This window comes from Carcharodon carcharias, chromosome 1, assembly GCF_017639515.1.
Source record: "Carcharodon carcharias isolate sCarCar2 chromosome 1, sCarCar2.pri, whole genome shotgun sequence".
Lineage (NCBI taxonomy): Eukaryota > Metazoa > Chordata > Chondrichthyes > Lamniformes > Lamnidae > Carcharodon > Carcharodon carcharias.
This window is the reverse complement of record NC_054467.1, coordinates 222,143,608-222,170,386: the sequence shown is the minus strand read 5'-3', so window position 1 is coordinate 222,170,386 and position 26,779 is coordinate 222,143,608.

The window sequence follows — 26,779 nt, the reverse complement described above, 5'->3', positions numbered from 1 at the left end:
AATTCCAGACATTTCTAATATAAGCCAGAAAAGCTTGCAACATGCTCCTGGAAAACTAACTTTACGGGCAGCACTGCTTGTTGCTGCTATGCTGCCCTGTTGTCATACAACTGTGCTGGTGATCTGGTGGCACGTAAAAAAAGAGGTGGTTTTTGAAGGTGTACGTGCAAAGTGGTGAGAGTATAACCTGCAGTGGTAATTGGCAGCCGTGTTTCCCACATCACTGCAGTGACTATACTTCGACCGAATACTCGACAGTCTTATGGATTTGCATAGTTGAAGACAGGGCATTATTCAGAGCTAAATGCTGGATGAGATTCGACTCAGTAAGAACATACCACCATGCTTTCATGGGTGGAACATCCCTTCAATTTAGTCCCTGCCAACTTCTTTTCTATAGGCAGCATATAATTTAGAGACTGAGGTTACTACACATGCAATTGTTTCTTAATAACCTCAATATTTTCCATTCGGTATATTGGAGATGGACCTTCCTGCCCTGATAACACAGGGGCTTGCGCAATCAAATCCAAAAGGCTCAGATTGAAGAGAGTACAATTCGGTCCAACAAGGTGAACTTCTCCCAGCCCTCACAACTGGCCAGCAGTCAGGTAATTCTAGAAGAGACTAGGGCTTCATTTGTTAACCATGAGGGGGCTTGTAATCTTTTCCAAGTCACCCTTGGCTTATTCAATTAACCACGACCCATACATTACACATACATCATTTTGGGTTGCCTCATCCAAGGCACCATGATCTTCCTTCATTCATCATTAACAGTACTTGCAGTCCCATTTCTGGAACAATGGCCAGGATTTTCTTGCCCCTCCCACTTGTGGCATCTTCAGCTCCCACTGAGGACAACAGACATTTAAATGGCTCACCGCATCCACTGTGGGGCAACCTGCTGTGGCAGGGCCGGAAAGTCCCCATCAATATCTTGCAGATGTATGATCATATCCTCATCCTCTTCAGCCAATTTCAACTCCAGGCTGCTCTCTCAACTTGCCCTGCCATTTTCAATGACCTATGTACATATACACTGAGGTCAAAGCAAACAAAATCAAAAATACCTGGAAAAACTTAGCAGGTCTGACAGCATCTGCAGAGAGGGATACAGTTGACATTTTGAGTCGTTACACTGAGGTCCCTCTGTTCCTGCACCTCCTTTAGAGCCCCTCCCATTATTTCATACTGTTTCCTGCCAAAATGGACCACCTTATACTTCTCTGCATTGAGCTTTATCTGCCACTTGTCTGCCCAATCCACCAACATGTCTATGTCCTTTTGAAGTTCAAGATTATCCTCATAACTGTTGATAACAGTTCCAATCTTCAGCATCGAAATGGCCTACCTCTTCCTGCTATGTTCCTATCTTCCTATCAGATGCCTGAATGTTCACCCCAAACAAGGAGGAGGCTGCAGAATTAGCTGGGGAGGAGCAGGGCCATGCTTGCACTGAAATTGAAATAGGACTCCCCTAGGAAGCCAGTGAGGCTGCCTCCAGCCTGTAGTTGTCTTATGAGCATCCAGGATGAGACATTGTTTTAATAAGGGAGCCTGCTTAGGCATCCCTGAATCTTTCTTTTCTCCGTTTCAGTTACCAGAAAGAAAAGCGAGAGGCTCACAATGGAGACCAGCCACAGAACTAGCTCCAACAGTACCTCTGAGGATGATGCCTCAAAAGAGGATGCACCTTCACTGTGCTCTTCTGTACCATCCACTAACACAGAGACATTCACCTCAGTGGGTGCATGTTATAGAGTAGGCTCGGGATCACAATCTGGTGAACACATCATAGACATGACTCCACAGCTGGCCGAGGAAGTGACAGCCAAGGTATCTGACTTTTGGAGAACTGCCAGAGACCAGGCTTCTGCTGAGCCAATGCAGGTAACGAAGAATCATACAGATTCAAAACGTTAACTCTGTCTTTCTCTCCACAGATGCTGTTAGACCTGCTGAGTTTTTCCAGCATTTTCTGTTTTTGGTGCAGATGACGAGCCTCAGTTCCAGGGAGCAGAATCGGAGGGCGGAGTTCCAGAGCGGTGAGTATAAAAACTGTACCTCAGGGATTGGCGGACCTCGGGTCCTAAAAAAAATTAAAATGGCGTCACGGTAAATCTGTGATCTGATTGGCTGGTAGGGAATCTACACTGAATTTGAAACTAAAACGTTGTTAAACTAATTAAACCAAATAAATGAATCACTTAATTAATAAGCAGAGGGTGTCTAGACCAGAAGCAGGGGATTACTGCTCTTAAAATTTAGCATTTATAGTTGAAATCTAGCCCTAGGGAACGTATAGTTAATAAGGAGTCAATAAGCAGTTATTAGATTTAAATTAATTTATTAAATAGTTCTAGAAATGGCAGTTGCTGGGGTGAAGTGCTTCACCTGTGGGATGTGGGAAATCTGTGATGCTTCAAGTGTCCCGGACAACTACATCTGCAGGAAGTATACCCCATTGCAGCTCCTCACAGACTGCATGGATCGGTTGGAGAAGCAGTTGGATGCACTTAGGAGCATTCAGGTGGTGGAAAGCGTCATAGACAGGAGTTTTGCCAACATGGTCACAACCAAAGTACAGACAGATAGATGGGTGACTGCTAGAAGGGGCAGGCAGTCAGTGCAGAAATCCCCTGTGGCTGTCCCCCTCTCTAACAGGTATACCATTTTGGATACTTTTGGGGGCGATGGCCTATCAGGGGAAAACAACAGCAGTAGCCAGAGCAGTGGCACCATGACTGTCTCTGTTGTTCAGCAGGGGGGTGGTCAAAGCACAGAAAAGCAATTGTCATAGGGGACTCTATAGTCAGGGAGTCAGATAGGCATTTCTGTGGTCGTGAAAGAGACACCAGGATGGCATGTTGCCTCCCTGGTGCCAGGGTCCAGGATGTCTCTGATCGGGTACGGAACATTCTGAAGGGGGAGAGAGAACAGCCAGAGGTTGTGGTACACATTGGTACTAACGACATGGGCAGGAAGAGTCCTGCAGCGGGAGTTCAGGGAGTTAGGCAGAAAGTTAAAAAACAGGACCTGTAGGGTAGTAATCTCACGATTATTCCCTGTGCCACGTGCCAGTGAGAATAGAAATAGTAAGATAGTGCAGCTAAACACATGGCTGAACAGATGGTGTAGGAGGGAGTGTTCCTGATATCTGGATCATTGGGATCTCTTCCAGAGCAGGTGGGACCTGTACAAGAAGGACGGTTGCATCTAAACTGGAGGGGCACCAATATCCTGGCTGCGAGGTTTGCTAGTGTCACTCGGGAGGGGTTAAACTAATATGGCAGGGGGGTGGGAACCAGAGCAATAGGTCAGCAGGTGAAATAAATGTCTGGGAACCAGAGAATATGTCCAGTAGGCCTACGAGGAAGGGCAGGCAGGGAGAAATTACTGAACACATTGGGACTGGGGGTTTGAAATGCATTTGTTTCAATGCGAGAAGTATAACAGGCAAGGCAGCTGAGCTTAGAGCTTGGATTAGTACTTGGGACTATGATGTTATTGCTATTACAGAGACTTGGTTGAAGGATGGACAGGATTGGCAGATAAACATTCCAGGAATTAGATGTTTCAGGCAGGATAGAGAGGGATGTAGAAGAGGTGGGGGAGTTGCACTGCTGGTTAAGGGGAATATCACAGCTATACAACAGGAGGACACCTCGGTGGGCTCATGCAGTGAGGCAATATGGGTAGAGCTCCGGAATAGGAAGGGTGCAGTCACAATGTTGGGGGTTTACCATAGGCCTCCCAATTGCTGGCGGGAGATTGAGGAACAGTTATGTAGGCAGATTTTGGAAAGACGTAAAAGCAATAGGGTTGTTGTGGTGGGTGATTTTAACTTTTCCTATATTGACTGGGAATCACTTAGTGCTAGGGGTTTGGATGGTGCAGAATTTGTAAGGTGCATCCAGGAGGGCTTCCTGAGACAATATGTAGATAGTCCAACTAGGGAAGGGGCAATACTGGACCTGGTATTAGGGAATGAACCCAGCCAGGTGGTCGAAGTTTCAGTAGGGGAACATTTCAGGAAAAGTGACCATAATTCAGTAAGTTTCAAGGTGCTGGTGGATAAGGATAACAGGAGATCTCTGGTTAAGGTGATTAATTGGGGGAAGCTAATTATAACAACATTAGGCAGGAACTGAGGCATCTGGACTGGAGGCGGATGTTTGAGGGCAAATCAATTACTGACATATGGGGGGCTTTCAAATGTCAGTTGATAAGAATTCAGGACCAGCATGTTCCTGCTAGGATGAAGGATAAGTATGGCAAGTTTCAGGAACTTTGGATAACGAAGGATATTGTGAGATTAGTCAAAAAGAAAAGGGAAGCATTCATAAGGGCTAGAAGGCTGGGAACAGATGAAGCCCGTGGAGAATATAAAGAAAGTAGGAAGAAACTTAAGCAAGGAGTCAGGAGGGCTAAAAGGGGTCATGAAAAGTCACTGGCAACTAGGATTAAGGAAAATCCCAAGGCCTTTTATACATATGTAAAAAGCAAGAGGGTAGCCAGGGAAAGGGTAGGCCCACTCAGGGACAGAGGTGGGAATCTGTGTGTGGAGCCAGAAGAAATGGTAGAGATACTAATTAAGTACTTCTCATTAGTATTCACCAAAGAGAAGGACCTAGCAGTCGATTTGTCTAGGGAAGAGTGTATAGATAGCCTGGATCATGTTGAGATCAAAAAAGAGGAGGTGTTAGGTGTCTTGAAGAATATTAAGGTGGATAAGTCCCCAGGACCACATGGGATCTACCCCAGAGTACTGAGGGAGGCAAGGGAGGAGATTTTTGGGGCCTTGACAGAAATCTTTGTATCCTCACTGGCTACGGGTGAGGTCCCAGATGACTGGAGAATGGCCAATGTTGTACCATTGTTTAAGAAGGGTAGCAGGGATAATCCAGGAAATTACAGGCCGGTGAGCCTTACGTCAGTGGTAGGGGAATTATTGGAGAAGATTCTTTGTGACAGGATTTACTACCATTTGGAAGCAGATGGGCGTATTAGTAAGAGACAGCATGGTTTTGTGAAGAGGAGGTCGTGTCTCACTAACTTGATCGAATTTTTCGAGGAAGTGACAAAAATGATCGACAATGGAAGGGCAGTGGATGTTATCTACATGGATTTCAGTAAGGCCTTTAACAGGGTCCCTCATGGCAGAGTGGTACAGAAGGTAAAGTCACACGGGATCAGAGGTAAGCTGGCAAGATGGATACAGAATTGGCTTGGTCATAGAAGACAGAGGGTAGCAGTGGAAGGGTGCTTTTCTGAATGGAGAGTGACCAGTGGAGTTCCACAGGGATCAGCGCTGAGACCTTTGCTGTTTGTAATATACGTAAATGATTTTGGGGAAAATGTAACTGGGCTAATTAGTAAGTTTGCAGACGACACACAGGTTGGAGGAGTTGCAGATAGTGAAGAGGATAGTCAAAGGATACAATGGGATTCAGATCGGTTGGAGACTTGGGCGGAGAAAGTAGAAATTATACAGTAAATGGCAGAACCCTTAAGGGCATCGACGGGCGTGCAGGTCCACAGGTCACTGAAAGTGACAACGTAGGTGGATAAGGTAGTCAGGAAGGCATATGGCATGCTTGCCTTCATTGGCAGGGGTATTGAGTATAAAAGCTGGGAAGTCATGCTGCAGCTGTACAGAACCTTGGTTAGGCCACACTTGGAATATTGCGTGCAATTCTGGTCACCACATTACCAGAAGGATATGGAGGCATTGGAGAGGGTGCAGAGGAGGTTTACCAGGATGCTGCCTGGTCCGGAGGTTATTAGCTACGAGGACAGGTTGGAGAAACTCGGATTGTTCTCACTAGAGCAACAGAGATTGAGGGGTGACTTGATAGAAGTTTGCAAAATTATGAGTGGCATGGACAAAGTAGATAGTCAGAAGTGTTTTCTCAGGGTGGAAGAGTCAATTACTAGGAGACATAGATTTAAGCTGAGAGGAGAAAACTATAAAGGTGATGTGCGGGGCAAGTTCTTTACGCAGAGGGTAGTGGAATTCTGGAATTCGCTGCCAGAGGAGGTGATGGAAGCAGGTACGATAGTGGTGTTTAAGAGGCAGCTTGACAATTACATGAATAGGATGGGAATAGAGGGCGAGGGATATGGACCCCGGAAGTGCAAAATGTTTTAGTTGACGGGCAATATGATAGGCGTAGGCTTGGAGGGCTGAAGGGCCTGTTCCTGTGCTGTACTTTTCTTTGTTCTTTGTTCTTTGTTCTAGTGCTTTTATTCTGTCTGACAATCACCCATTCCCTTTCTGCCTATGAACTTTTTACCTGCAGTGTGACCACCGCACTGTATATGCTATCCATGTAGATCTTATCCTTGCGAATGCTCCACAGTGACTCCAGGCACAGCTCCAGCTCCAAAACATGGATTTCGAGTAGCTGTAGCTGGAGACACTTACTGCACACATGGTCGCCCTGGACACTGGAAGTGTCCCTGACTTCCCATGTCGCACAGGCTGAGCATTCCACTTGGCCGAGCTGCCCTGCTATGACTTACCCTTAAATTACTCCCTTCACTTTTACTTCCTCTAGTTTAGAGAATATTAAGGGTAGAGGAAATGCCTACCAGGTGCTACTTACTAAGGCTGCCGCTCTTCTCACTGAACTCCTTTTCTCATCAAACTCCAACTGAAGCATTCTAATGCAACCCAAAACAGCACTCCAGTGCAGTCAAAACCAACACTGAAAGATGGCTTTTATGCTGTCTGAATCTAGCTTCTGAAAACCCGTTTAAGCCAGTTAACTAATTAACTAGCTGCAACTACAAGCAGAGCCTTTATAACCCATTTTGAAGATGGACTAAAACTCACCACCTTCTGAACCAAAGAGCAACTTTTAGTTAGTTGCTAAATTAAAGAAAGATTAGAGTTTAGATGGAAATTAACCCTAAGAGTTACTCTCACCAAACTCCAAATGAAGCACTCTAACATAGCCCAAAGCAGCACTCCAGGTCAATCATCTCAGTCCTGAGACATCACAGCATGAGTTCCTCAGGGTATTGTCCTAGGCTCAAACATCTTCACTGCCTCAGCAATGAGCTTCCTTCCATCATAACGTCAGAGTATGGATGTTCGGTCATGACTGCATAGTTTTCAGAACCATTCACAACTCATCAGATAATGAAGCAGTCCATGCCTGATGCAGCAAGATCTGGACAACATTCAGGCTCGGATTGATAAGTGGTGAATAATATTCACATCTTACAAGTATCAGACAATGACCACCTCTAAGAAGAGAGAGTCTAAGGACTTCCTCTTGTCATTCAGCCCTGACTGAATCCCTCATCAACATCTGGGAGCTCATCATTGACCAGAAACTTAACTGGACCAGCCACATAAACACTGTGGTTACTAGAGCAGGTCAGGGACTGGGAATGCTGCAACAGGTAACTCATCTTCTGTCTTGAAGCCTATTCATCAAGTACAAGGCACAAGTCAAGATTGTGATCGTATTCTCTCATTGACAGCTGTGTGTACTTTCAGATACACTACAGCAACTCACTAAAGCTCCTTCAACAGCACTTTCCAAACCCACAACCTCTAGAAAGAGAAAGACAGCAGATACATGAAAACTCCAGCATCTGCAAGTCACCCCCCAAATCACACAACATCCTGGTTTGGAATCATATTGTCATACTTCAATTGTGGCTGGAACAAAATCCAGGAAGCCCAACAGAACATTGAGTGTACCTACAAAACCTGGATTGCAGTGGTTGACGAAGGTAGCTCACCACCACCATCTCAAGGGCAATTGCAGACGTACAATAAATGCTGGACTTGCCAGTAATGCCCACATCCCATGAACAAATAAAAAGGAATCTCCGACACTCTGAAATCTTTGCATTCCTCACATTTTGGCCTCTTGGGTGATCCCAATTTTAATCGTTTCACCATTGACAATGGTGCCTTCAATTGCTGAGGACCTAATTTGTGGAATTCCCTCCCTAAACCTCTTAATCTTTCTAACTCTCTATCCTGTCTTAACACTGCTTAAAACCTACCACTTTGACCAAGCTTTTGGCATCTGTCCTAATTCCTCCTTATGTGGCTCAGTATCAAATTTTGTTTGTTAATAATACTCCTGCTGAAGCATCATAGAACATTTTACTACATTAAAACTGCTATGTAAACTGAAACTGGTGTTTTCAGATCCAAACAATTCTGCTGTGCACATCTATCATATTTGGCTTCTAAATAGAAATCCAACAACACAGGGATTTCAATTAAAACAGGAGCCAGAAAAATAGAATTTAAGCATGAGTACAGTGTATAAATACAGTGTATATTTTATAGTGGAAATCACAAGAACATGCACTCAGCATACATATGCAGTGAAGTCATTTGGCACTTGGGGCTCATGGTAGTCAGAATGCAGACATCTCAAGCTACAATCACTTAGTTCACTACTGTTCTTTTCCCTTCTATTAAGAACAGTATTGAGGACTCAATGACTGTCCTCCTAAACATAAGATTGAAATGATAGATTTTCCTTTGTTCTACTCCAAAGTAACAGCCCGAAAAGCTAGCGAAAAACAAGGGTGGAATGTACTTTACAGTTCTGTGGCCAAATGGCACTAGAGCCAAACTCCCCCCTCCAAATTTTATGGCAACTACCCCGACTGCACTTGAAGAGGGTGTTGAAATGAATGCAAATGAATGTTTCTGCACAACTTTCCTCTAACGTTTCCAGCACAGATCAGGAACCAACTGTCCCTATAAAAACCTGGCTTTATTGTTCCTGAGCCCAACACGTCTATCTTAAAGGGATAGGCTGCTGTTGTGCAAAAGAGAGATGGTCAAAGCTTTGGAAAGGAAACAGTGAATTCTAGATACATCAAAAGTGCACCAATAGCAACTACATGCTACAATCTCTTTCTTTCTTCCAGACCAGCATAAGAATCTGTTATGCGTAGCATCTTCCATCTTGGGCTTCTTCTTGCATCAGTTTCAAACAATACCTGTGTTTGCAAAAAGCATAGTGGACTCTTAAAATTCCCATAATTAAAGTCCAGTTCCCTATTTCTACAGGAAAGTATCCTTCCCCCCCTCCCCCCTCTCCCCTCATCAGGAATGATGCCTCATGATAGAGCATGGCACCATTGTTAATTTAATAAAAACTGTTTTGTAACTATAGCTGGTAAAATCTGTGTGAAATGCTTTGTTGAGTCACCCATCTATCTTCCTATTTTGTCTTGATGCTGCCAAAAAATTCTAAATTTAATCTTTCCATAACTTTTCAGTCCACAAATTCTATTTTATATAATAATGGCTATAATGAACGCTGATGGGAAAGCAACAAAGCTGTGAACTTAAATCAAAAAATGTCAAAACTGTGTATCATAATAACGGAACTTTGCAAGCATAATGGCAGTGTTGTGACTTCAGCTCTTGTTGTCTGACTGCAGTCAGTATGTGCACTGCACTCTTGGGATCTGTGGGATGCTCATCGGGAACATTCACCCCAAATTGTCTCCAGGCAGCACAAGAGATAAAATTCTTCCCAACCTGTCCCGTTCTGCACCTGTTTTTTTTCCCCTGGGAGCAGCAGAGAGGAAGAAGGGATGCAAAAACATTGGAGTAATAATTCCAACCCTGGGGTGATGGTGAAATTCTAACAGAGCTGTAGCTGAGGGCAGGAATATCTCAGCTGAGGTCAGGAATGTTTCTTCTTCCAACCTCACTTATGCTTCAGCAGTAGTTTAGGGGCATGTCAGGGGGCGTTCCAAGGTTACCCCAAGGAATCACACCAGAAAGACCATTGATAGACCTAGAGTTACCTTCATCCTGTGAGAGCAGGCATGAATGCCATTCTAGACTGCAAATGGGGCACTCTGGCAGCTTGCTTTGAAGTCCTCTGGCCTATTTCTATGGGCACTGATGAAGAGGTACAGCAGTAGGAAATGGGACACATTTTTTTAAAGAGATTTATCAACCTTTCCATCTTTGGCATTCCAGTGGCAAATGTGAGGTGGGCACCTCTGTTGTGTTGCTACAGGCATAGGCATACTATTTAAATGACGTCATCCTCAAATCAAGGGACAGTGGCCATCGAAGATGATGACCATTTAAATGGCTTGATCCCTAGTATGGGATCAACACAGGTGAAGTTGGTAGCTGGAAAAGTATCAGGGATGTGTGGGACGAAAATACCAGGGACTTCTCCCCCATTAATCATAGTGCCTTCAATTTCTGCTACCCTCAATATGTCCTGCTCCTAAAGCTGATATTTTCATGTAAACAAGATTAAGATCATCTTCTGATGACATTGGCAGCACCCATTCCTGAATTTGGTTTATTTTCCCCAGGCAATTCATGGATAGGCCTCCCCAGCAGTAAGTAAGATACAAGCAAGAGAGCTAATGGTTTTTAAGTTGGTTACACTGGCACTGTTATTGACTACAAATCCAATTATAGTTCAATTGAACCCTTGAAATGTGTTGCTTTGGGTGCTGGAGAGTACTGACTGACTCTGTATCTGACACCTCAATAGTTCGGCCCACAATAGAGACATGAAAGATTTACGCTGCAGAAGGAGATATTCGGTCAATGTGTCTGCGTGGTTCATAGCCCTGTAAGTTAAGGCTTGTGAAGTGCATATCCAAATGGTTTTTAACTATGATGAGGGTTTCTGCCTCTGCAACCTTTCAGGCAGTGAATTCCAGACCCCAACCCTCTGGGTGAAAAATTACTCCTCAACTCCCAAGTCTTTTCACCAATTACACAGTATAATATTTCTCCCTCATTATATTTATCCTATCTGATATTTAACACTCTTCTTCCTTAACTACAATGTCTGTTTTGTCCCTCTCCTGTGAAATCAGGTGGAAAGTATTTATTAAGAACAATCTTGAGCCATTTTTTGGTCTCTATTAGGCCCTACTCATTCCTTGGTTATTTTCTTGCTCTTCATGTATTTGTAAAATATGTATGTGTTTTTCTTGATTATACTTGCCAACATTTTTTCATGCCCTCTCTTTGCTTTCCTAATTTCTTTTCAATTTTGCCTCTACTCCTGGAGGCTTTCTGTATTATTGAGCTGATGGCAGACAACATATGCGTTGTTTCTTCATCTTATCCTATTCTATATGCTCTTTGACGTCCAAAAGCATCTAGGTTTGTGTGTCCCACCCTTTTCTTTTGTGGTGACAGAATTGTTTTGAATCGTCTTTGAATGCCTCCCATTGGTCTGACACTGACTCAAGTAGCTGTTTCCAGTTTACTTTTGCCAAATCACAGTTTAGCTTATTAAAATTGATTTAAAACTTTTACTCTTGGTCTATCTTTATTCTTTTCCACAGCTACTATAAATTGAACTGAATTATAACTGCTAATGTATTTAATGATAAGGCTGAAGCACTTGCAACAATCTTCAGCTAGAAGTGCCGAGTGGATGATCCATCTCAGCCTCTTCCAGAGGTCCCCAGCATCACAGGTGCCAGTTTTTGGCCAATTCAATTCACTCCACGTGATATCAAGAAACTGCTAAAGGCACTGGATACTGAAAAGGCTATGGGCCCTGATAAGATGTGGGGAATATACTGAAGACTTGTGCTCTAGAACTAGACTTGCCCCTAGCCAAGCTGTTCCAGTACAGCTACAACACTGGCATCTACCTGGCAATGTGGAAAGTTGCCCAGGTAAGTCCTGTACACAAAAATAAGGGCAAATCCAAACAGGTCAATTACCACACCATCAGTCTACTCTTAATCATCAGTATAGTGATGGAAGGTGTCATCAACAGTGTTATCAAGCGGCACTTGCTTAGCAATAACCTGCTCACTGATGCTCAGTTTGGGTTCCATCAGGTCACTCAGCTCATTACAGCCTCGATTCAAACAAGGATAAGAGAGTAAACACGAGAGGTGAGGTGAGAGTGACTGGCCTTGACATCAAGGCAGCATTTGACCGAGTGTGACATCAAGGGGCCATAGCAAAACAGGAGTCAGTGGGAATCAGGGTGAAAACTCTCTGCTGGTTGGAGTTGTACCTTGCACAAAGGAAGATGGTTATGGTTGTTGGAGGTCAATCATCTCAGTTCCAGGACATCACTGCAGAAGTTCCTCAGGGTAGTATCCTTGGCCTAGCCATCTTCAGCTGCTTCATCAATGACCTTCCTTCCATCATAAGTGTTTGCTGATGATTGCACAATATTCAGCATCATTGCCAGCTCCTCAGATACTGAAGCAGTCCCTGTCCAAATGCAGCAAGACCTGGAAAATACCCAGGCTTGGGCTGACAAGTGTTCACGCAACACAAGTGCCAGGCAATGACCACCTCTAACAAGAGAGAATTTAATCATCATGCCTTGACATTCAATGGCATTAACATCACTGAGTTTCACACTATCAACATCCTGGGGTTACCATTGACCAGAAACTGAACTGGACTAAACTTACAAATACTGTGGCTACAAGAGCAGGTCAGAGGCTAGGAATCCTGTGGTAGGTAACTCAGTTCCTGCCTCCCCAAAACCTGTCCACCATCTACAAGGCACAGGTCAGGAGTGTGATGGAATACTCCCTACTTGCCTGGGCGAGTGCAGCTCCAACAGCACTCAAGAAGCTTGGCACTATCCAGGACAAAGCAGCCCACTTGATTGGCACCACATCCACAGACATTCACTTCCACCACCACCGATCCACAGTAGCAGCAGAGTGTACCATCTACAAGATGCACTGCAGCAATTCACCAAGGCTTCTTAGACAGGACCTTACAAACCCATGACCATTATCATCTAGAAGGGCAAGGGCAGCAGACATATGGGAACACCACCACCTGGAAGTTCCCCTCCAAGTCACTCACCATCCTGACTTGGAAATATATTGCGCTGTTCCTTCACTGTTGCTGGGTCAAAATTCTGGAACTCCTTCCCTAACAGCACTGTGGGTGTACCTACACCACATGGGCTGCAGTGGTTCAAGAAGGTGGCTCACCACCACTTTCTCAAGAGCAACTAGGGATGGGCAATAAATGCTGACCCTGTCAGCGAAGCCCACATCCCATGAATGAATATAAAAAAATTGGCTTGCAACATTTTGTAGAAAGCTTGTTTTGATGACAAGGGGTGCTAACACCACAGATGGAGGAATGCACCTTGTAAGAATTTACTCAGAGGAAGTGTGTTTGAAAGTAAAGGCTATTCAGGGAGACTGTGCAGGAATGAAGTGATATACTGCAGTTGAATTGGAGCCATGGTGCATGGTGGGCTCGCCATTGCCTGTCAAGTCTTTGAATTGCTTTACTTCTGGGGGGACTTGTGGGTGGGTAGTGCTTCTTGAAGTCCTTATGTGACATCTGCAGCGAAAAGCCAGTCTACAGTCCACAGGCGCATTCATCAAATCATACCATATATTGGCAGATTTGGGGAATTCACCACTTCTTCCACCGCCCCAGTGGTAAGCAGACAGACACCTTAGGCTTCTTCCAATTGGCCCCCTTTCAAAATTCCATGGAGCACATGCAAAAATTTTTGCTTCACTGCAGAGGAATGTTAGAATTGTAAACAGGAAGGACTCCTCCTTTGTCATCTGCTAGCTGGCGTGAAACTATCTGAATCAGATTATACATGCGAATGCCAGATTCGCTGACAGTACGTACAAAGCTTTATTCTCTCCTTGTCTGTAGACACCTAAAGAATGCTTGCTGCTTGGAGCATTCCGTGACAGTGGCACATTACTCTCCTGCATCATTCTCAAACAACCACACAATGATGTGCAGCCTTCCATCTGATCTACTGTGAAGAACACAATAGGTATTCAGAAACTCTTATTCCAATGCCTGATCAAGTCAAGTCTACCGACCAGAAAAGGTATCCATTGTAATACATTGCACAGCCCAGCCATTGGTGGAGGCATGGTTTAAAAACAAGAACACAAAAACAAAAGAATTAGGAGCTGAAAAAGGCTATTTGCCCTGCACACAATAAGATCATGGCTCATCTGATTGTAGTTTCAACTCCACTTTCCACCCCCCACCCCCTGCCCCCCCATATCCCTTGACTCCCTTGTCAATCAAAAATCTGTCTAACTTAGCCTTTAATACATTCAATGACCCAGGCTCCACTGCTCCCTGGGGAAGAGAATTCCACAGACTAATGATCCTCTGAGAGAAAAAAAACATCCTCAGCTCAGCCTTAAAAGGGAGATGCCTAATTTTAAAACTGTTTCTCCTAGTTGTAGACTCCCCTACAAGTGGAAACATCCTCTCAATATCCAGCCTGTCAAGTCTTATATGTGTTAATAAGTTCATCTCTCAATCTTCTAAAGTCTAATGGGCATAGGGCCAACCTGCTCAACCTTTTTTCATAAGATAACCCCTTCATTCCAAGAATCAATCAAGTGAACCTTCTCTGAACTGTTTCTAATGCAATTATATCTTTCTTAAATAAGGAGATCAAAACTGTACATAACACCCTAGTAGTGGTCTAATAAAGACCCAGTACAGCTGTAGCAACACTTCCCTACTTATATACTCCATTCCCCTTGCAATAAAACGCAACACTCCATTTGCCTTCCTAATCACTTGCTGTACTTCTAACTTCTTGTGATTCATGTACCAAGACAGCCAGACCCCTCTGTACCATTGAGTGCTGCAACCTCTCTCCATTCAAATAACATACTGCTTTTCTCTTCTTCCTGCCAAAGTAGACAAGCTTACAAGTTCTGAAGAAGGGTCATACACACCAGACTCAAAACATTAACTTTTATTTCTCCCTCCACAGATGCTGTCAGGCCTGCTGAGTTTTTCCAGCATTTTCTGTTTTTATTCTGGACAAGTTAACATTTTCCCCACATTATACTCCATTCGCCAAATTTTTGCCCAGTCACTTGACCTATCTAAGTCCCTTTGTAGGCTCTTTATATCCTCTTGACAACTTACATTCCTACCTATCTTTGCACCATCAGCAAATTTACCTACCATATATTTGGTCCCTCCATCTAAGTCATTGATATAGATTGTAATAAGTTGAGGCCCCAGCACTGATCCCTGCGGTACTCCACTAGTTACAGCTTTCCAACCCGAAAATGACCCATTTATCCCTACTCGCTCCTTCCTGTTAGCTAACCAATTCTCTATCCATGCTAATATGTTACCCTCTACACCATGAGCTCTTATTTTATATGGTAACCTTTGATGTGGCACTTTATTACATGCCTTTTGGAAATCCAAGTACACTACATCTACAGTTCCCCTTTATCCAACTTGCTTGTAACTTCCTCAAAGAGCTCCAATAAATTAGTCAAACATGTTTTTTTCTTTCACCTAACCCTGTTGACTATACCTGACCATATTGTGATTTTCTAAATGTCCTACTATTACCTCCTTAAAAATGGATTCGAGCCATTTTCCGATGACAGGCTTTAGGCTAACTGGCCTGTTGTTTCCTGTTTTCCATCTCCCTCCTTTCATGAATAGAGGTGTTACATTAGAGATTTTCTAATCTGCATCACTGGCTCAGTCAGCAATCATTGCCTATCACTAATTGTCCTTGTTCAGAGGGCATTTAAGTGTCAACCACATTCTGGAGTCACATGTAGGCCAGACCAGGTAAGGACAAAAGATTTCCTTCCCCTAAAGGATATTAGTGAACTAGGTGGGTTTTTTACAACAAACAGCAATGGTTTGATGGTCATCTTCAGACTTTTAATTCCAGATTTTTATTGAATTCAAATTTCACCATCTGCTGTGGTAAGATTCAAACCCTAGAGCTTTACCAGGGTCTTAGGGAATATTTGTTCAGTGACAATACCACTATGCCAACACCTCCCCACATGAAATTAATTGTGCCTGATCTTAACTGATTAATCTCTACATGCTTTCACTTTGTATCACTTTGCTGTATTACTGTCTGCTGCAACTGCCTTCATCGATTGCCCAGGTCAACATTTCCCCAGTCACGGCCATTTCAAGGGCCCCTTGAATCATCACCATTGCTCCAAAGACTAACTTCACTTTCAGGCCACTTCCAGGTCAAATCCAAGCCAATTGCCCAGGATTATTATGTGTTGACACATTTTTCATTTTGGATGTCAGTGAAATCAATAATTGGTCCTGACTTTCTGCTGCTCAGCAGAACTTTGCCAGAAGCATGTCAGAAACCTCATTTATGCAAAGCATTACTGGTGCAGGGGCAGATAGTCCAAAGATTTTTGCACGTGATGACCTGCAAAATTGCTTCTAGCATAATTCAGTTAAGTGAAGAAAAAAGTTATAATGCTCTGTCCCGTGGTTTGCCATAGCAACAACATGGATGACCACATTGGGAAAGTGTGCATGGGTCTGATGACCTTTTCTCATCATAAGTGCACGACATGTGATAAATTAACAGGACCTTGCTGGTTTTCACAGTGCCTGCATTGAAGGAAAGAGCACCTTCATTGAACCACAGGGATGAGACCTTGGAGAAGAACAGCATTTCTTTCACCCTTCAATGGGCATTTGCTCATCAGAGACTCTCTCAAATCTGGCACATGCCCAGAACAGTCAATTCAAATTACGGATACTGCTCATTACCTCCCAGTGTATCTTTTGTGCATTGTACCAGTTCTACACACATTGTCAAAGGTCTAATTAATACCAGAGCTATAACTTTTCCCCCAATTTTAATGAAACACTCTTAAAACTTAGTTGCTATTGTCAGAATGTGAGAGCAGGGTGGTGCCCGCTTGAGAGTTAGGAAACCTGTCAGCAAGACTGTGGGAGATTTGATTGTTGCATGTGATTCCGTCCTTTCTAACACACACACAAACACATGAAACAGCAAGTGTCATGGGAGAGCAATCAAGTGTGGAAGTAGCTAACAATAGTTTCTTTTTTTTAGGGTATGCTGACCTCTAAAATCTCACCACCAAGTCTGTGACAAGTTGCTGAAAGGTTCGTAAGGTGGTTGTCCCTCTAATATTAACTACCATTCCTCACAGCGAGGTGCCAATCATGTGGATTTGAACAATATCTCCCTGCCCAGTGACTTCTACCATCAAGAAGGAACAAGAACAGCAATGTTACGGGATCATCATCACACATAACTTTCCCTCCATGTCACACACCATCCTGACTTTGACATATATTGTCTATGGCTCTATACAATGGAAGCATAACTTCCAATGCCTTTAAAGGAGAAAAGGAGAAAATTGGGATTAAAAAATACATCACCAACAGAGGCATGAAGAAGCTTTGGTGTTGCATTTAATCCTGCTGCATCTCACATAAGAACATTTAGTATTTGGCAGAACAAAATATTAGACAACTTTTCATATTTAATGTTCAAAATATGTTGAGCCATCTGTTTTAAGGGTTTTTTGGAAGCAGTTTTGAAAAATCTGGTTTTGATCTATAACTTTTGACTAAGAATTTAGTTTATTTGAAAATCATCAGTCTGCCAGTGTATTGCTATGTCCGTGAATGAGCAAGCTTCTTCTGCAACAAGTTTTAAGTGCCTTGGGACAGTTTCTGGCATTTAAAGCTATGTGAATGCAAGTTGTTGTTGAGTGAATTAGGTGAAAGCCAAAAAATTTGGTGACTGCCTTCCAGGTGACATTTAACAATTGATTTAAGGGACTTAATTAATATCACCCTGTCAAAGTGGTTTTCAGACTGTGCATGCAAGTAAGTGCTGTTCAAAAGCTGTCTACACATACTGTAATATCCTTAACAAAAACAGAATTACCTGGAAAAACTCAGCAGGTCTGGCAGCATCGGCGGAGAAGAAAAGAGTTGACGTTTCGAGTCCTCATGACCCTTCGACAGAACTGTTTTTGTTTTGGATTTCCAGCATCCGCAGTTTTTTTGTTTTTATCTCTGTAATATCCTTACTGAAAATAGAAAATGCTGTAAATACTCAGCAGGTCAGGCAGCATCTGTGGACAGAGAGAGAGAAACAGAGTTAACATTTCTGCTCAGGTTACCATAAGACCATAAGACATGGGAGCAGAAATTAGGCCATTTGGCCCATCGAGTCTGCTCCGCCATTCAATCATGGCTGCCGAGTTTCTCAAGCCCATTCTCCCGCCTTCTCCCTGTAAGCTTTGATCCCCTTACCAATCAAGAACCTATCTATCTCGGTCTTAAATACACTCAATGACCTGGACTCCACAGCCTTCTGTGGCAATGAAGTCCATAGATTCACCACTCTCTGGCTAAAGAAGTTTCTCCTTATCTCTGTTCTAAAAGGCCTTCCCTTTACTCTGAGGCTGTGCCCTCGGGTCCTAGTCTCTCCCACTAATGGAAACATCTTCCCCATGTCCACTCTATCCAGGCCTTTCAGTATTCTGTAAGTTTCACTCAGATCCCCCCTCATCCTTCTAAACTCCATCAAGTATTGACCCAGAGTCCTCAAACGTTCCTCATACGTTAAGCCTTTCATTCCTGGGATCATCCTCGTGAACTTCCTCTGGACCCTCTCCAGGGCCAGAACATCATTCCTGAGATACGGGGTCCAAAATTGCTCACAATATTCTAAATGTGGTCTGACCAGAGCCTTATAAAGCCTCAGCAGCACATCCCTGCTTTTATATTCTAGTCCTCTCGAAATGAATTTCAACATTGCATTTGCCTTCCTAACTACCGACTCAACCTGCAAGTTAACCTTAAGAGAATCCTGGACTAGGACTCCCAAGTCCCTTTGCACTCCAAATTTCTGAATTCTCTCCCCATTTAGAAAATAGTCTATGCTTCTATTCTTCCTACCAAAGTGCATGACCTCACACTTCCCACGTTGTATTCCATCTGCTACTTCTTTGCCCATTCTCCTAACCTGTCCAAATCCTTCTGCAGTGTCTCCGCCTCCTCAATACTACCTGTCCCTCCACCTATCTTTGTATCATCTGCAAAATTAGCCAGGATGCCCTCAGTTCCTTCATCTAGATCATTAATGTATAAAGTGAAAAGTTGTGGTCCCAACACTGACCCCTGCAGAACTCCACTAGTTACCGGCCGCCATTTTGAGAAGGACCCCCTTATCCCCACTCTCTGCCTCCTGCCGGACAGCCAATCTTCTATCCATGCTAGTACCTTGCCTCTAACACCAGGGGCTCTTATCTTACTGAGCAGCCTCCTGTGCAGTACCTTGTTAAAGGCCTTCTGGAAGTCCAAGTAGATAACATCCATTGGCTCTCCTTTGTCTAACCTACTCATTACCTCCTCAAAGAATTCTAACAGATTTGTCAGGCATGATCTCCCCTTGATGAAACCATGCTGACTTTACCCGATTTTACCATGCACTTCCAAGTATTCTGAAATCTCATTCTTAATAATGGACTCTAAGATCTTACCAAAGACCGAGGTCAGGCTAATCGGCCTGTAATTTCCCGTCTTTTGCCTCACTTCCTTCTTAAACAGGGAGGGTTACATTAGCAATTTTCCAGTCCTCTGGGACCCTCCCTGACTCCAGTGATGCCTGAAAGATCACCACTAACGCCTCCACTATCTCTTCAGCTATCTCCTTCAGAACTCTGGGGTGTAATCCATCTGGTCCAGGTGATTTATCCACCTTCAGACCTTTCAGTTTTCCTAGCACCTTCTCCTTGGTAATGGCCACCATACTCACCTCTGCCCCCCGACTCTCTTGAAAGTTGGGGATGTTACTCATGTCTTCCACCATGAAGACTGATGCAAAGTACCTATTCAGTTCCTCCGCTATTTCTTTGTTCCCCACTACTACTTCTCCAGTGTCATTTTCCAGCGGCCTAATGTCCACTTTTGCCTCTCTCTTACCCTTTATGTATCTAAAAAAACTCTTGCAATCTTCTTTTATATTACTGGCTAGTTTACCATCATATTTAATCTTCTCCCTCCTTATTTCTTTTTTGTTGTCCTCTGTTGGTCTTTGTAGGCTTCCCAATTCCCTGCTTTCCCACTGCTCTTTGCCACATTGTATGCTTTCTCTTTAGCTTTTATGCTGTCCCTGACTTCCCTTGTCAGCCATGGTTGCCTTGTCCTCCCTTTAGTATGCTTCTTCTTCCTAGGGATGAATTTTTGCTGTTTCTCCCAAATTACTCCCAGAAACTCCTGCCATTGCTGTTCCACTGTCTTTCCTGCTAGGCTCATCTCCCAGTCAATTCTGGCCAGCTCCTCCCTCATGCCTCTGTAGTTACCTTTATTCAACTGTAATACCGTTACACCTGATTCCAGCTTTTTCCTTTCAAATTGCAGGGTAAATTCTATCATATTATGGTCACTTCCTCCTAAGGGTTCCTTCACCTTAAGCTCCCTTATCAAATCTGCTCCAAAAAGCCATCTTGTAGACATTCCACAAATTCCTTTTCTTGGGATCCACTACCAACCTGATTTTTCCAGTCTACCTGCATATTGAAATCCCCCATGATCACTGTAACCTTGCCTTTCTTATGCACCTTTTCTATCTCCTGGTGTATCTTGTGCCCCACATCCTGACTACTGTTCGGAGGCCTGTACATAACTCCCATTATGGTTTTTTTACCTTTGCGGTTCCTCAACTCTACCCACGCAGATTCTACATCATCAGATCTACATCATTAAATGCTATCAATTTAATTTCATTTCTTACTAACAAGGCAACTCCATCCCCTCTGCCAACCTGCCTATCTTTTCGATAGGATGTATACCCATGTATATTTAGCTCCCAGCCCCGATCCCCTTGCAGCCATGTCTCCGTGATGCCCACCACATCATACCTGCCAATTTCAATCTGTGCCACAAGCTCATTTACCTTATTTCGTATACTGCGTGCATTCAGATACATCACCTTCAGTCCTGTATTTCCCGTCCCCTTTCTCATTGTCGTCCCTTTATCTGATGTGCTTGAATTTATATTCCTAGCCCTTTCCAAACACTCTGTCCTATTTTGTGTTCTGGAGACTTTAATAGCTTCTCCTGGGCTCTCCTTTCTTTTCAGTTTTTTCATAATTTTCCATGAAGTTGAATCCACCCCCCCACCCCACCACATGCTAACCTGCTGCTTAGTCATACTTCTTGGAGTTTTACCCTTCCCTCCCCCCGCCCCCACTTTTAGTTCAAAGTCCTGTTGATCACCCTATTTACCCTTTTCGCTAGAACATTGGTCCCAGATCGGTTCAGGTGGAGACCGTCCCAACGGTACAGATCCCTCCTGTTCCATTACTGATGCCAGTGCCCTGCGAAATGGAACCCCTCTTTCCTGCACCACTCCTTTAGCCACATGTTTACTTCCCTTATTCTCGTGTCCCTATGCCAATTTGCACGTGGCTCGGGTAGTAATCTGGAGATTATAACCCTTGAGGACCTATTCTTTAATTTAGTTCTTAGTTTCTGATAATCCCCAAACAGGTCCTCCTTCCTAGTCTTACCTATGTTATTTGTCCCTACGTGGACCACAACAACTGGATCCTCCCCCTCCCTCTCCAATATCCTTTCAAGCCAAGAGATGTCCCTCACCCTGGCACCAGGCAGGCAACATACCATGCAGGACTCTCAATCCTGCTTACAAAGGATGCTGTCAATTCCCCTAATTATAGAATCCCCTACAACTACCACTTGTCTTTTTGCTCCCCCCTCTTGAATGGCCTACTGTGCCACGGTGCTGTGGTCAGCTGGCTCATCCTCCCTACAGCCCTGTTCCTCATCCACACAGGGAGCAAGTACCTCGTGGCTGTTGGACAAGGTCAAGAGCTGAGGCTCCTTTATTCCTGAACACAGGATCCCTCTTCCTACCTCACCTGCAGTCACACCCTGCTGACCCTGACCACTGATTGAACTTGAGATACTTAATCAACCGGGTGTGACTGCCTCCTGAAACAAAGCGTCCAGTTAACTCTCTCCCTCCTGGATGTGCTGCAGCGTCCAGAGCTCGGACTCCAGCTCATCAATTCTGAGCCGGAATTCCTACAGCAACCAACACTTGCTGCAGATGGGGTCAGTGCCACTCGCAATGGGATCTGCCAGCTCTCACATCATACAGCTACAGCACATCACCTGCCCAGCCATCTCGACTTAGTTAATTAATTTATTAATTAGCTTTGCAGTGTTTTTTTTTTCAAATTTGGTGCAGATTTCCTACCAACCAATCAGGTCACAGCTTTCCTGTGATGACACTTTTTCAGTTTTGGTTTCAGTTACTCTGTACCCCAAGGTCACCACTCCGGTGCTCCTCCCTCTGAGTCTGCTCCCAGAATTTACTCACCAATCAGTTACCTTTTCTTTAAAATCCACTTTCAGAAGAGTGTCCCTCACAGGTCTGGTGCACTCCTGAAGGCACTGCCCCTTTCTCTCTCTTTTTTTTTAGGTTTGAGGAGGAGGGAGGGATGGAAACACTACAGCAATGTAATGTTTGGGGCTATTCCGTTCTTTGACAGTAGGTCCTCCTTGATTCCCTCCTGAGTTGTGGTGGCTGCGGTGACTTCTTCCAGAATGCTTCAGTCACTTCTCACCAGTGCCCTCTGTTGGATGCTCTTCCTCCAGTTGTGTGCAAGAGTCCTTCTCCTCGTTTTACAGTTCTGGTCAGAACACTAATTTTGATGAAAGCTCTGAGTTCTAATAAAAGGTCATTGACCTAAAACATTGCAGCAGATTATATGCTTTCCCACTGGTGAGTTTGAAGTCAGCAGGAGTGGTGGGGGGCGGGGGGGGGGGGGGGGGGGGGGGGGGGAACCTAAAATCTAGAGAGCCTGCCGCCTACCTACTCAGCCCTATCCCCACCAAAACTTTATTAGAGGCAGGAGTGGTGTCAGGAGGCCCTTCACCTGTGAGCCAATTGGGGTGCCTAAAGTGGGCAATTAATGCCCCCAGCAGGCTGTTTTTTTCCCCAAAATTTAAAGGGCAGGGGGTTTAAATAGCTTGACTACCTGACAGTTCCACAAACCTTATTCACCTTTTATGCACATTCACATCTACTGCTAAATATCGTAAGTTACTCACCGCAGGAATTGGATCTCGGTCCAGCGAAAATTGGGACTGTTTGAACTGAGTGCTAAGTTCAGGTTGCTGCGTTCGGGTTTCCCACATATGCGAATCACATCCTGCCCCCTTTCCCCTATTGGCGAAAATAAGATCTGCCAGAAATGGGGGCGGGATTTCCAGATCTGGCGTACTGCATTGTCATTGCAATTGCCAGCCAAACCTAGCCTTTTAAAGGCTAATTTCCAAGCATCCTTAATAGATTACCCCGGTAATACATAGAATTTGCAGCAGGGATCTCCCAATGGATTTGCAAATGAGCTGACCTACATAATCTGGAGGATTGAGCTCTGTGGCACATTGGTAGGCACAACTGCATGGTGAAAATCTGGAGCAACTCATTGTGTAGGATTTCTAAACCATCGTTAACATGGCTAAACCCTAATCGAAGTGAACACATTTTACACATTCCCTCATTTCAAAGAAATTAAGAGTGGAACTTAAATGAGATAAACAACCAGTTTATCCTTTCTATATGCGATATTCCAGTTCCCTCCCCAATGGTTGGAACAGGTATAAACCCATTAGATCTATCAGTATGTTGGAACCATCAAGTATACTAAATATGGTTCACGTTTCAAAAAAAAGTTTTGAAGCAAATAGCTTCTAATTACCTTTAGCAATTATCATGGCACTTGACAGAAAATGTAAACATTTTAACTGCTAACAGTGCTCAGACACAGCAAGAAAGAAAATCATTATATAATGCCTTTCTTAATTTAATTTGTTTTCAAGTAAAACCAATGAAGTTGCATTTTGAATGTTTTAATTAAGCCCTGGGTGTTATTGATGGTAACTAATGCTAATTTTTTCTTACTTCTGTCAGAGACAGATCTAAAGGCTGTGAGAGAGAATGTGGGACAGAAGCACAGAGATAAACATTCAGAAACCAATCACAGAACATAATTTTGAATGCTTACAGAGTTCACATGGAAAGTCACAAAACCAGCATTCCTTCAATGCTAAGAGGTTCATACCATGCCACTCCCTCATTGCTGAGAGATATGAGGAACCAATCAATGAGACAAAACTTACATTCAATCTTCAGCAGGGCCAAATCTCGGCTTCACCTTCCACTGTTCTAAGAAACCCCAGGCTACCCGTCTGCAGTAACATCAAAGGGCCCTTCATGCTGTCAAACTCCAGTGGCTCTAATTAATTGAATATTGTTAAACTCCAGGATAATTATATCAAGATGGTATGATTAGGACAAGTTCAAAATGAGACCTAGGTCAATTACGAATAAAAACAGTTCATCACAATAAGTGGATATTAGTCACTTTCTGTTGCATTGTTTATGCTTTAGAGGTGCTGCGCTTTACAGCCGCCCGGACTGAATATTGAGTTCAACAACTTTTGATCTTGAACTCCCTCCTCCACCCCCACCCCCTTTCCGTTTCTTCCCCTCCCTTTTGTTTTTTCCAATAATTTATATAGATTTTTCCTTTCTAACCTATTTCCATTATTTTTAAATGTATTCCACCAATGGTTTATTTCACCCCAACCCCACTAGAGCTACCTTGCTTGTCCTGCTCTCCACTCTTAATTATCTCATTCTTTTAGGTAATATTCAACACCTCTTTGTTCTTTTGTCTGTGACATCTTTTGGTTATCTCCTCCTATCACTGCTTGCTTGTCCCAACAACCCCCCACCCTTCTTCCCACCACCACCCCCCCACTCCCTTAATCCAGTTTATATTTCACCTCTTTCCTATTTCTACTTAGTTCTGTTGAAGGGTCATGAGGACTCAAAACATCAACTTTGCTCTTCTCCGCCGATGCTGCCAAACCTGCTGAGTTTTTCCAGGTATTTCTGTTTTGGCAGGCCTGCAGGATTGGCAGTCCCACTGGGAGAGGCAGGCACTGCTGAGGCTGATAAAAAGCATGAGGGAACTTCAGTGGATTAAAGGCCCAGAGCTGTCAGTCCCATCAGTGTGGAGGGAGGGATGCCTCAACAAGAATGCCTTTGCCTGGGACTGTGCTCATTCAGCAGAATTGACAGCAGCCTCTGATGTCCCTCTAACCTCCCGCTGTGAGGCCGACTCTGATGCCCTGCCAGGTTCTTGACACAGGAGGGTGTGCATTCTGTAAGATTAAACTACTCTGTACAGTTAAGGGCTAATTGCCCTTATAAATACCTTGATTGGCTACCTGTCATAGAAAGGCGGACAGCCACTGCTGCAGGGAACCCACATCCAAGCAAATCTCCTGGAGGCAAGAACACATTAGGGTGCTGACTGAACATGCCTTGTCCCTCCCTCCCATGCCATCTACGTGGGGACAGGAAGATTCTGCCCAATAAGTCCTAGCCTATATCACTAATTCTACAGAATATTGCTTAGGGTAGAAACCACATCAGAAGGGCATGGCAGGGGTTTTGTTGGTTCTGGCCTGGAATTCACTAGGTGCTTGGATGAAAGGGGGCATACTCACTAGCAGAACTGGAGTTGACTTGAGAGGTCAGGATCAAGGATTGGGTCTTGGCCTAGGCTCTCAAAAAACTCTGCTAGACATCCAGCTTGATCATCCCACATGTAAAGGAGTCTGACAGGCAAAAAAGTTAAACGATGCTGCCAGTGTAAATGTGAGTGGCTGGAAAGTGATGCTCTTACGTCCCTGCCCCAACTCAGGAGGGTACTCCAGTTGTGAGCATATGGACACACTAGCAAAATTTACATATTCTGGTGGAAGACACATGGGAGGCCTATCTCAGCGTTAACATTAGGATTAAAAGCCTACAGGTTTTGGAGCCTCATTTGTCTGGCTACCCTTGTCCACCTGGCACTTTACAGAGGGAGCAGAGAAGAGACAGGGTGGAACTGAAACAGTACTAGCGGTGCACGCAGGAGGAGATACGCAGAGCGATAAACACTCTGTAATGTGTCATGGACAGGTAGATTTACTGAAGGGATTGCCTGTATTGTACCTTGGAATTGAGCACTGAAATAAGGAACAACGTGCACTGCATCAGGAAATTGAAAATCAGCAAGCACAAATTTAAGGATGGCACTGTAAGGTAAATATCCCAAGCAACTAATCACCCTCAAAAGCAGTTGAAGTTGATTCATTCTTTTAAGATGACGCTGGGAATGAAATTGTGGTCATACGGGATTAACTATTGACTGAATTGACCAAATATTATGTGGGGCACAAAGGTTTCAGCACAGCTGGGGAAGGAAAAGTTGTCTTCAGAACAGCAGGTCCCGATTGAATAGTAGACGATGGGTGAATGTTTTGGAATTTTGCTTCACCACACTTTGGGATCTGTAACTATGTAGAAATATTGCTCGTGTGATTAAAAGCTATAAATGGATTTCATTTATTACTTTTACAGAAACTTTAACCTGTTTAAACAGACTCTAAAGGCATCAAGGGGTAAGGGGAGAGAGTAGGAATACAGCGTTGAGATAGAGGATCAGCCATGATCATATTGAATGGCGGAGCAGGCGTGAAGGGCCGAGTTGCTCCTATTTTCTGTTTTTATGTTAAAGTAAACAGGTCAACGCCTCTTGAAATTGCAGAGTAATATGTTTGTACTGTAAAATCACAGTCACATCTAGATTTTAATAGGGTGAGAGGAGTCTATGACAGGGCTGAAGGGAGAAAATAAATAAGTAAAATAGCCTGTCTCCTCTCATGCATTATATTCTTGATTCCTGGGTAGAGTTTAATACTTAATTACAATGGCAGCCACCGTAATTGTAGGCAAGACAGGAATGACACAGTAATGCCTTCTGTTCCATACTGATCTGCAATCATTCAAATTCACAGCAGCATAAGCAGATACATAGAGATACTAGACACAACAAAGGTGAGAATAGATTGAAATGAAAACATGACTCT